Raw genomic sequence first — 8,001 nt, forward strand, 5'->3', positions numbered from 1 at the left:
GATGTAATTGTAAGCATTTTTGTTAAGTAGAAGTATTTTGATAAGTGTATTGAAGTCTTTCAAAAGTGTATAAATACATATTAAAACACTACATGTATATACATTTTAACTGAGTCGTTAAGTCATCGTTAGTCGTTACATGTAAGTGTTGTTTTGAAACCTTTAGGTTAACGATCTTGTTAAATGTTGTTAACCCAATGTTTATAATATCAAATGAGATTTTAAATTATTATATTATCATGATATTATCATGTATGAATATCTCTTAATATGATATATTTACATTAAATGTCTTTACAACGATAATCGTTACATATATGTCTCGTTTAAAAATCATTAAGTTAGTAGTCTTGTTTTTACATATGTAGTTCATTGTTAATATACTTAATGATATGTTTACTTATCATAGTATCATGTTAACTATATATATATCCATATATATGTCATCATATAGTTTTTACAAGTTTTAACGTTCGTGAATCACCGGTCAACTTGGGTGGTCAATTGTCTATATGAAACATATTTCAATTAATCAAGTCTTAACAAGTTTGATTGCTTAACATGTTGGAAACATTTAATCATGTAAATATCAATCTCAATTATTATATATAAACATGGAAAAGTTCGGGTCACTACAGTACCTACCCGTTAAATAAATTTCGTCCCGAAATTTTAAGCTGTTGAAGGTGTTGACGAATCTTCTGGAAATAGATGCGGGTATTTCTCATTCATCTGATCTTCACGCTCCCAGGTGAACTCGGGTCCTCTACGAGCATTCCATCGAACCTTAACAATTGGTATCTTGTTTTGCTTAAGTCTTTTAACCTCACGATCCATTATTTCGACGGGTTCTTCGATGAATTGAAGTTTTTCGTTGATTTGGATTTCATCTAACAGAATAGTGAGATCTTCTTTAGCAAAACATTTCTTTAAATTCGAGACGTGGAAAGTGTTATGTACAGCCGCGAGTTGTTGAGGTAACTCTAGTCGGTAAGCTACTGGTCCGATACGATCAATAATCTTGAATGGTCCAATATACCTTGGATTTAATTTCCCTCGTTTACCAAATCGAACAACGCCTTTCCAAGGTGCAACTTTAAGCATGACCATCTCTCCAATTTCAAATTCTATATCTTTTCTTTTAATGTTAGCGTAGCTCTTTTGTCGACTTTGGGCGGTTTTCAACCGTTGTTGAATTTGGATGATCTTCTCGGTAGTTTCTTGTATAATCTCCGGACCCGTAATCTGTCTATCCCCCACTTCACTCCAACAAATCGGAGACCTGCACTTTCTACCATAAAGTGCTTCAAACGGCGCCATCTCAATGCTTGAATGGTAGCTGTTGTTGTAGGAAAATTCTGCTAACGGTAGATGTCGATCCCAACTGTTTCCGAAATCAATAACACATGCTCGTAGCATGTCTTCAAGCATTTGTATCGTCCTTTCGCTCTGCCCATCAGTTTGTGGATGATAGGCAGTACTCATGTCTAGACGAGTTCCTAATGCTTGCTGTAATGTCTGCCAGAATCTTGAAATAAATCTGCCATCCCTATCAGAGATAATAGAGATTGGTATTCCATGTCTGGAGATGACTTCCTTCAAATACAGTCGTGCTAACTTCTCCATCTTGTCATCTTTTCTTATTGGCAAGAAGTGTGCTGATTTGGTGAGACGGTCAAGTATTACCCAAATAGTATCAAAACCACTTGCAGTCCTTGGCAATTTAGTGATGAAATCCATGGTAATGTTTTCCCATTTCCATTCCGGGATTTTGGGTTGTTGAAGTAGACCTGATGGTTTCTGATGCTCAGCTTTGACCTTAGAACACGTCAAACATTCTCCTACGTATTTAGCAACATCGGCTTTCATACCCCGCCACCAAAAATGTTTCTTGAGATCCTTGTACATCTTCCCCGTTCCAGGATGTATTGAGTATCTGGTTTTATGAGCTTCTCTAAGTACCATTTCTCTCATATCTCCAAATTTTGGTACCCAAATCCTTTCAGCCCTATACCGGGTTCCGTCTTCCCGAATATTAAGATGCTTCTCCGATCCTTTGGGTATTTCATCCTTTAAATTTCCCTCTTTTAAAACTCCTTGTTGCGCCTCCTTTATTTGAGTAGTAATGTTATTATGAATCATTATATTCATAGATTTTACTCGAATGGGTTCTCTGTCCTTCCTGCTCAAGGCATCGGCTACCACATTTGCCTTCCCCGGGTGGTAACGAATCTCAAAGTCGTAATCATTCAACAATTCAATCCACCTACGCTGCCTCATATTCAGTTGTTTCTGATTAAATATGTGTTGAAGACTTTTGTGGTCGGTATATATAATACTTTTGACCCCATATAAGTAGTGCCTCCAAGTCTTTAATGCAAAAACAACCGCGCCTAATTCCAAATCATGCGTCGTATAATTTTGTTCGTGAATCTTCAATTGTCTAGACGCATAAGCAATCACCTTCGTTCGTTGCATTAATACACAACCGAGACCTTGCTTTGATGCATCACAATAAATCACAAAATCATCATTCCCTTCAGGCAATGACAATATAGGTGCCGTAGTTAGCTTTTTCTTCAATAACTGAAACGCTTTCTCTTGTTCATCATTCCATTCAAATTTCTTCCCTTTATGCGTTAATGCAGTCAAGGGTTTTGCTATTCTGGAAAAGTCTTGGATGAACCTTCTGTAGTAACCAGCTAGTCCTAAAAACTGGCGTATGTGTTTCGGAGTTTTCGGGGTTTCCCACTTTTCAACAGTTTCTATCTTTGCCGGATCCACCGTAATACCTTCTTTGTTCACTATGTGACCGAGGAATTGAACTTCTTCCAACCAAAATGCACACTTTGAAAACTTAGCGTACAATTCTTCCTTCCTCAATACTTCTAACACCTTTCTCAAATGTTCACCGTGTTCTTGGTCATTCTTTGAGTAAATAAGTATGTCATCAATGAAAACAATGACAAACTTGTCAAGGTATGGTCCACACACTCGTTTCATAAGGTCCATGAACACAGCTGGTGCATTAGTTAAACCAAACGGCATGACCATAAACTCGTAATGACCGTAACGTGTTCTGAAAGTAGTCTTTGGAATATCATCTTCTTTCACCCGCATTTGATGATACCCGGAACGTAAGTCAATCTTTGAATAAACAAACGAGCCTTGTAGTTGATCAAATAAGTCATCGATTCTCGGTAGTGGGTAGCGGTTCTTGATGGTAAGTTTGTTCAACTCTCGGTAGTCGATACACAACCTGAATGTACCATCTTTCTTCTTGACAAACAAAACAGGAGCTCCCCACGGTGATGTACTTGGTCGAATGAAACCACGCTCTAAAAGTTCTTGTAATTGGCTTTGTAGTTCTTTCATCTCGCTGGGTGCGAGTCTGTAAGGAGCACGAGCTATTGGTGCAGCTCCTGGTACAAGATCTATTTGAAATTCAACGGATCGATGTGGGGGTATTCCCGGTAATTCTTTCGGAAATACATCAGGAAATTCTTTTGCGACGGGAACATCATTGATGCTCTTTTCTTCAGTTTGTACTTTCTCGACGTGTGCTAGAACAGCATAGCAATCTTTTCTTATTAGTTTTTGTGCCTTCAAATTACTAATAAGATGTAGCTTCGTGTTGCCCTTTTCTCCGTACACCATTAAGGGTTTTCCTTTTTCTCGTATAATGCGAATTGCATTTTTGTAACAAACGATCTCCGCTTTCACTTCTTTCAACCAGTCCATACCGATTATCACATCAAAACTCCCTAACTCTACTGGTATCAAATCAATCTTAAATGTTTCGCTAACCAGTTTAATTTCTCGATTCCGACATATATTATCTGCTGAAATTAATTTACCATTTGCTAATTCGAGTAAAAATTTACTATCCAAAGGCGTCAATGGACAACTTAATTTAGCACAAAAATCTCTACTCATATAGCTTCTATCCGCACCCGAATCAAATAAAACGTAAGCAGATTTATTGTCAATAAGAAACGTACCCGTAACAAGCTCCGGGTCTTCCTGTGCCTCTGCCGCATTAATATTGAAAACTCTTCCACGGCCTTGTCCATTCGTGTTCTCCTGGTTCGGGCAATTTCTAATAATGTGGCCCGGTTTTCCACATTTATAACAAACTACATTGGCATAACTTGCTCCGACACTACTTGCTCCGCCATTACTCGTTCCGACACCATTTGTTCCTTTCGTTCTATTAACCCCTGGTCCGTAGACCTCACACTTCGCCGCGCTATGACCATTTCTTTTACACTTGTTGCAAAATTTGGTGCAGAACCCCGAGTGATTCTTTTCACACCTTTGGCATAGCTGCTTCTGATTGTTGTTGTTGTTGCGGTTATTATTGTTGTTGGGATGATTGTTGTAGTTGCTGTTGTTGTTGTTGTTGTTGTTGTTGGGCCGTTTGTTGTAGTTGCGATTGATGTTGCGATTGTTGGGATAATTGTTGCGATTATTGTTGTAATTGCTGTTGTTGTTGTATTGGTGATTCTTATCACCGTTTTCCTCCCACTTTCTTTTGACTTGCTTCACATTGGCCTCTTCAGCAGTCTGTTCTTTAATTCTTTCTTCAATTTGGTTCACGAGTTTGTGAGCCATTCTACATGCCTGTTGTATGGAGGCGGGCTCGTGTGAACTTATATCTTCTTGGATTCTTTCCGGTAATCCTTTCACAAACGCGTCGATCTTCTCTTCCTCATCTTCGAATGCTCCCGGAGACAATAGGCACAATTCTGTGAATCGTCTTTCGTACGTGGTAATATCAAATCCTTGGGTTCGTAACCCTCTAAGTTCTGTCTTGAGCTTATTGACCTCGGTTCTGGGACGGTACTTCTCGTTCATCAAGTGCTTGAATGCTGACCACGGTAGTGTGTACGCATCGTCTTGTCCCACTTGCTCTAGATAGGTATTCCACCATGTTAACGCAGAACCTGTGAAGGTATGCGTAGCGTACTTTACTTTGTCCTCTTCAGTACACTTACTTATGGCAAACACCGATTCGACCTTCTCGGTCCACCGTTTCAATCCGATCGGTCCTTCGGTTCCATCAAATTCCAAAGGTTTGCAGGCAGTGAATTCTTTGTAGGTGCATCCTACACGATTTCCTGTACTGCTAGATCCAAGGTTATTGTTGGTATGTAGCGCAGCCTGTACTGCGGCTATGTTTGAAGCTACAAAAAGTACGGAATTCCTCTTCATTCATATTCACGGTGTGTCGAGTAGTCGGTGCCATTTCCTTCAAAATAGTTAAATGGAACAAGTTAATCATACAGAATATTAAGAGTAGTTAATAGTATTTCGTAGCATAATATGAACTCATTTATAAAAGCTTTTTCTTCATATTAGCGTTTTATAAGTTTAAATTCGGGTAGTACCTACCCGTTAAGTTCATACTTAGTAGCTAATATACAATTCAACTACTACAATTCTATATGAAAAACTGATTATAATAATATTTCGCGTTCAAACTTTTATACAATATTTTACAAACTTACAATACCGCTTATTTTACATAAAGCATGAAATATAGCACACAATAACTTTGATACAAGATAGTTGTGAAGATAATTCTAGCTAGTACACAAGTCGTTCAGCAAAGGCAATAAAGACACGTAATTCATACGTCCAGAAACAAGTCATGCATTCTGGTTTTACTAGGATTACTTCCCATCCTTGGTCTTGTGGAACATAACCATTCTGGCCGTTGATAAGACAGCGTGTTGTAACATCGTCAAAAGGACGAGGGTTACGTAATGTCCAACAGTCCCGTAACAATCTAAAAACCTCATTTCTTACCCCAATTACCGACTCCGTCACTTGTGGAAACGTTTTGTTTAATAGTTGTAGCCCGATGTTCTTGTTCTCACTTTGGTGAGAAGCGAACATTACTAATCCGTAAGCATAACATGCTTCTTTATGTTGCATGTTAGCCGCTTTTTCTAAATCACGAAGTCCAATATTCGGATATATTGAGTCAAAATAATTTCTTAACCCGTTGCGTAAAATAGCATTTGGGTTCCCCGCAATATATGCGTCAAAGTAAACACATCGTAACTTATGGGTTTCCCAATGTGATATCCCCCATCTTTCAAACGAAAGTCTCTTATAAACCAAGACATTCTTGGAACGTTCTTCGAATGTCTTACAAACTGATCTCGCCTTAAATAGTTGTGCCGAGGAATTCTGGCCGACTCTAGACAAGATTTCATCAATCATGTCTCCGGGTAGGTCTCTTAAAATATTGGGTTGTCTATCCATTTTGTGTTTTTAAACTGTAAAATAGACAAGAGTTAGATTCATTAAAAAATACTTATTAATACAAGCAATTTTTACATATATCTTAAAGCATACGAACACTATATTACATATATTACACCACACGAATACAACTATCTTATTCCGACTCGCTCGTTTCTTCTTCTTCGGTTTTGGTTCGTTTTACCAAGTTTCTAGGGATATATGATGTTCCCCTAATACGATCCGTCGTTGTCCACATTGGTTTAGAAAAACCTGGTGGTTTAGAGGTTCCCGGGTCATTGTTACAACTTAAGGACTTCGGGCGTTGACGATACATATAAAGTTCATCGGGGTTGGAATTAGATTTCTCTATTTTTATGCCCTTTCCCTTATTATTTTCTTTTGCCTTTTTAAATTCAGTTGGGGTAATTTCTATAACATCATCGGAATTCTCGTCGGAATCCGATTCATCGAAGAATTGGTAATCCTCCCAATATTTTACTTCCTTGGCGGAAACACCATTGACCATAATTAACCTTGGTCGGTTGGTTGAGGATTTTCTTTTACTTAACCGTTTTATTATTTCCCCCACCGGTTCTATTTCTTCATCCGGTTCCGATTCTTCTTCCGGTTCTGATTCTTCTTCCGGTTCCGACTCTTCTTCCGGTTCCTCTTCGGGAACTTGTGATTCAGTCCACGAATCATTCCAATTTACATTTGACTCTTCATTATTATTAGGTGAGTCAATGGGACTTGTTCTAGAGGTAGACATCTATCACATAATATCAAAAGCGTTAAGAGATTAATATATCCCATAATATTCACATGTTAAAAATATATAGTTTCCAACAAAATTTGTTAAGCAATCATTTTTCAAGTAAACACGGTCGAAGTCCAGACTCACTAATGCATCCTAACAAACTCGATAAGACACACTAATGAAAAATTCTGGTTCTCTAAGACCAACGCTCGGATACCAACTGAAATGTCCCGTTCTTATTGATTAAAAACGTTCCATATTAATTGATTTCGTTGCGAGGTTTTGACCTCTATATGAGACGTTTTTCAAAGACTGCATTCATTTTTAAAACAAACCATAACCTTTATTTCATAAATAAAGGTTTAAAAAGCTTTACGTAGATTATCAAATAATGATAATCTAAAATATCCTGTTTACACACGACCATTACATAATGGTTTACAATACAAATATGTTACATCGAAATCAGTTTCTTGAATGCAGTTTTTACACAATATCATACAAACATGGACTCCAAATCTTGTCCTTATTTTAGTATGCAACAGCGGAAGCTCTTAATATTCACCTGAGAATAAACATGCTTTAAACGTCAACAAAAATGTTGGTGAGTTATAGGTTTAACCTATATATATCAAATCGTAACAATAGACCACAAGATTTCATATTTCAATACACATCCCATACATAGAGATAAAAATCATTCATATGGTGAAAACCTGGTAATCGACATTAACAAGATGCATATATAAGAATATCCCCATCATTCCGGGACACCCTTCGGATATGATATAAATTTCGAAGTACTAAAGCATCCGGTACTTTGGATGGGGTTTGTTAGGCCCAATAGATCTATCTTTAGGATTCGCGTCAATTAGGGTGTCTGTTCCCTAATTCTTAGATTACCAGACTTAATAAAAAGGGGCATATTCGATTTCGATAATTCAACCATAGAATGTAGTTTCATGTACTTGTGTCTATTTTGTAAATCA

The sequence above is a fragment of the Rutidosis leptorrhynchoides genome, chromosome 6 (genome assembly GCF_046630445.1).
Source record: "Rutidosis leptorrhynchoides isolate AG116_Rl617_1_P2 chromosome 6, CSIRO_AGI_Rlap_v1, whole genome shotgun sequence".
Classification (NCBI taxonomy): Eukaryota; Viridiplantae; Streptophyta; class Magnoliopsida; order Asterales; family Asteraceae; genus Rutidosis; species Rutidosis leptorrhynchoides.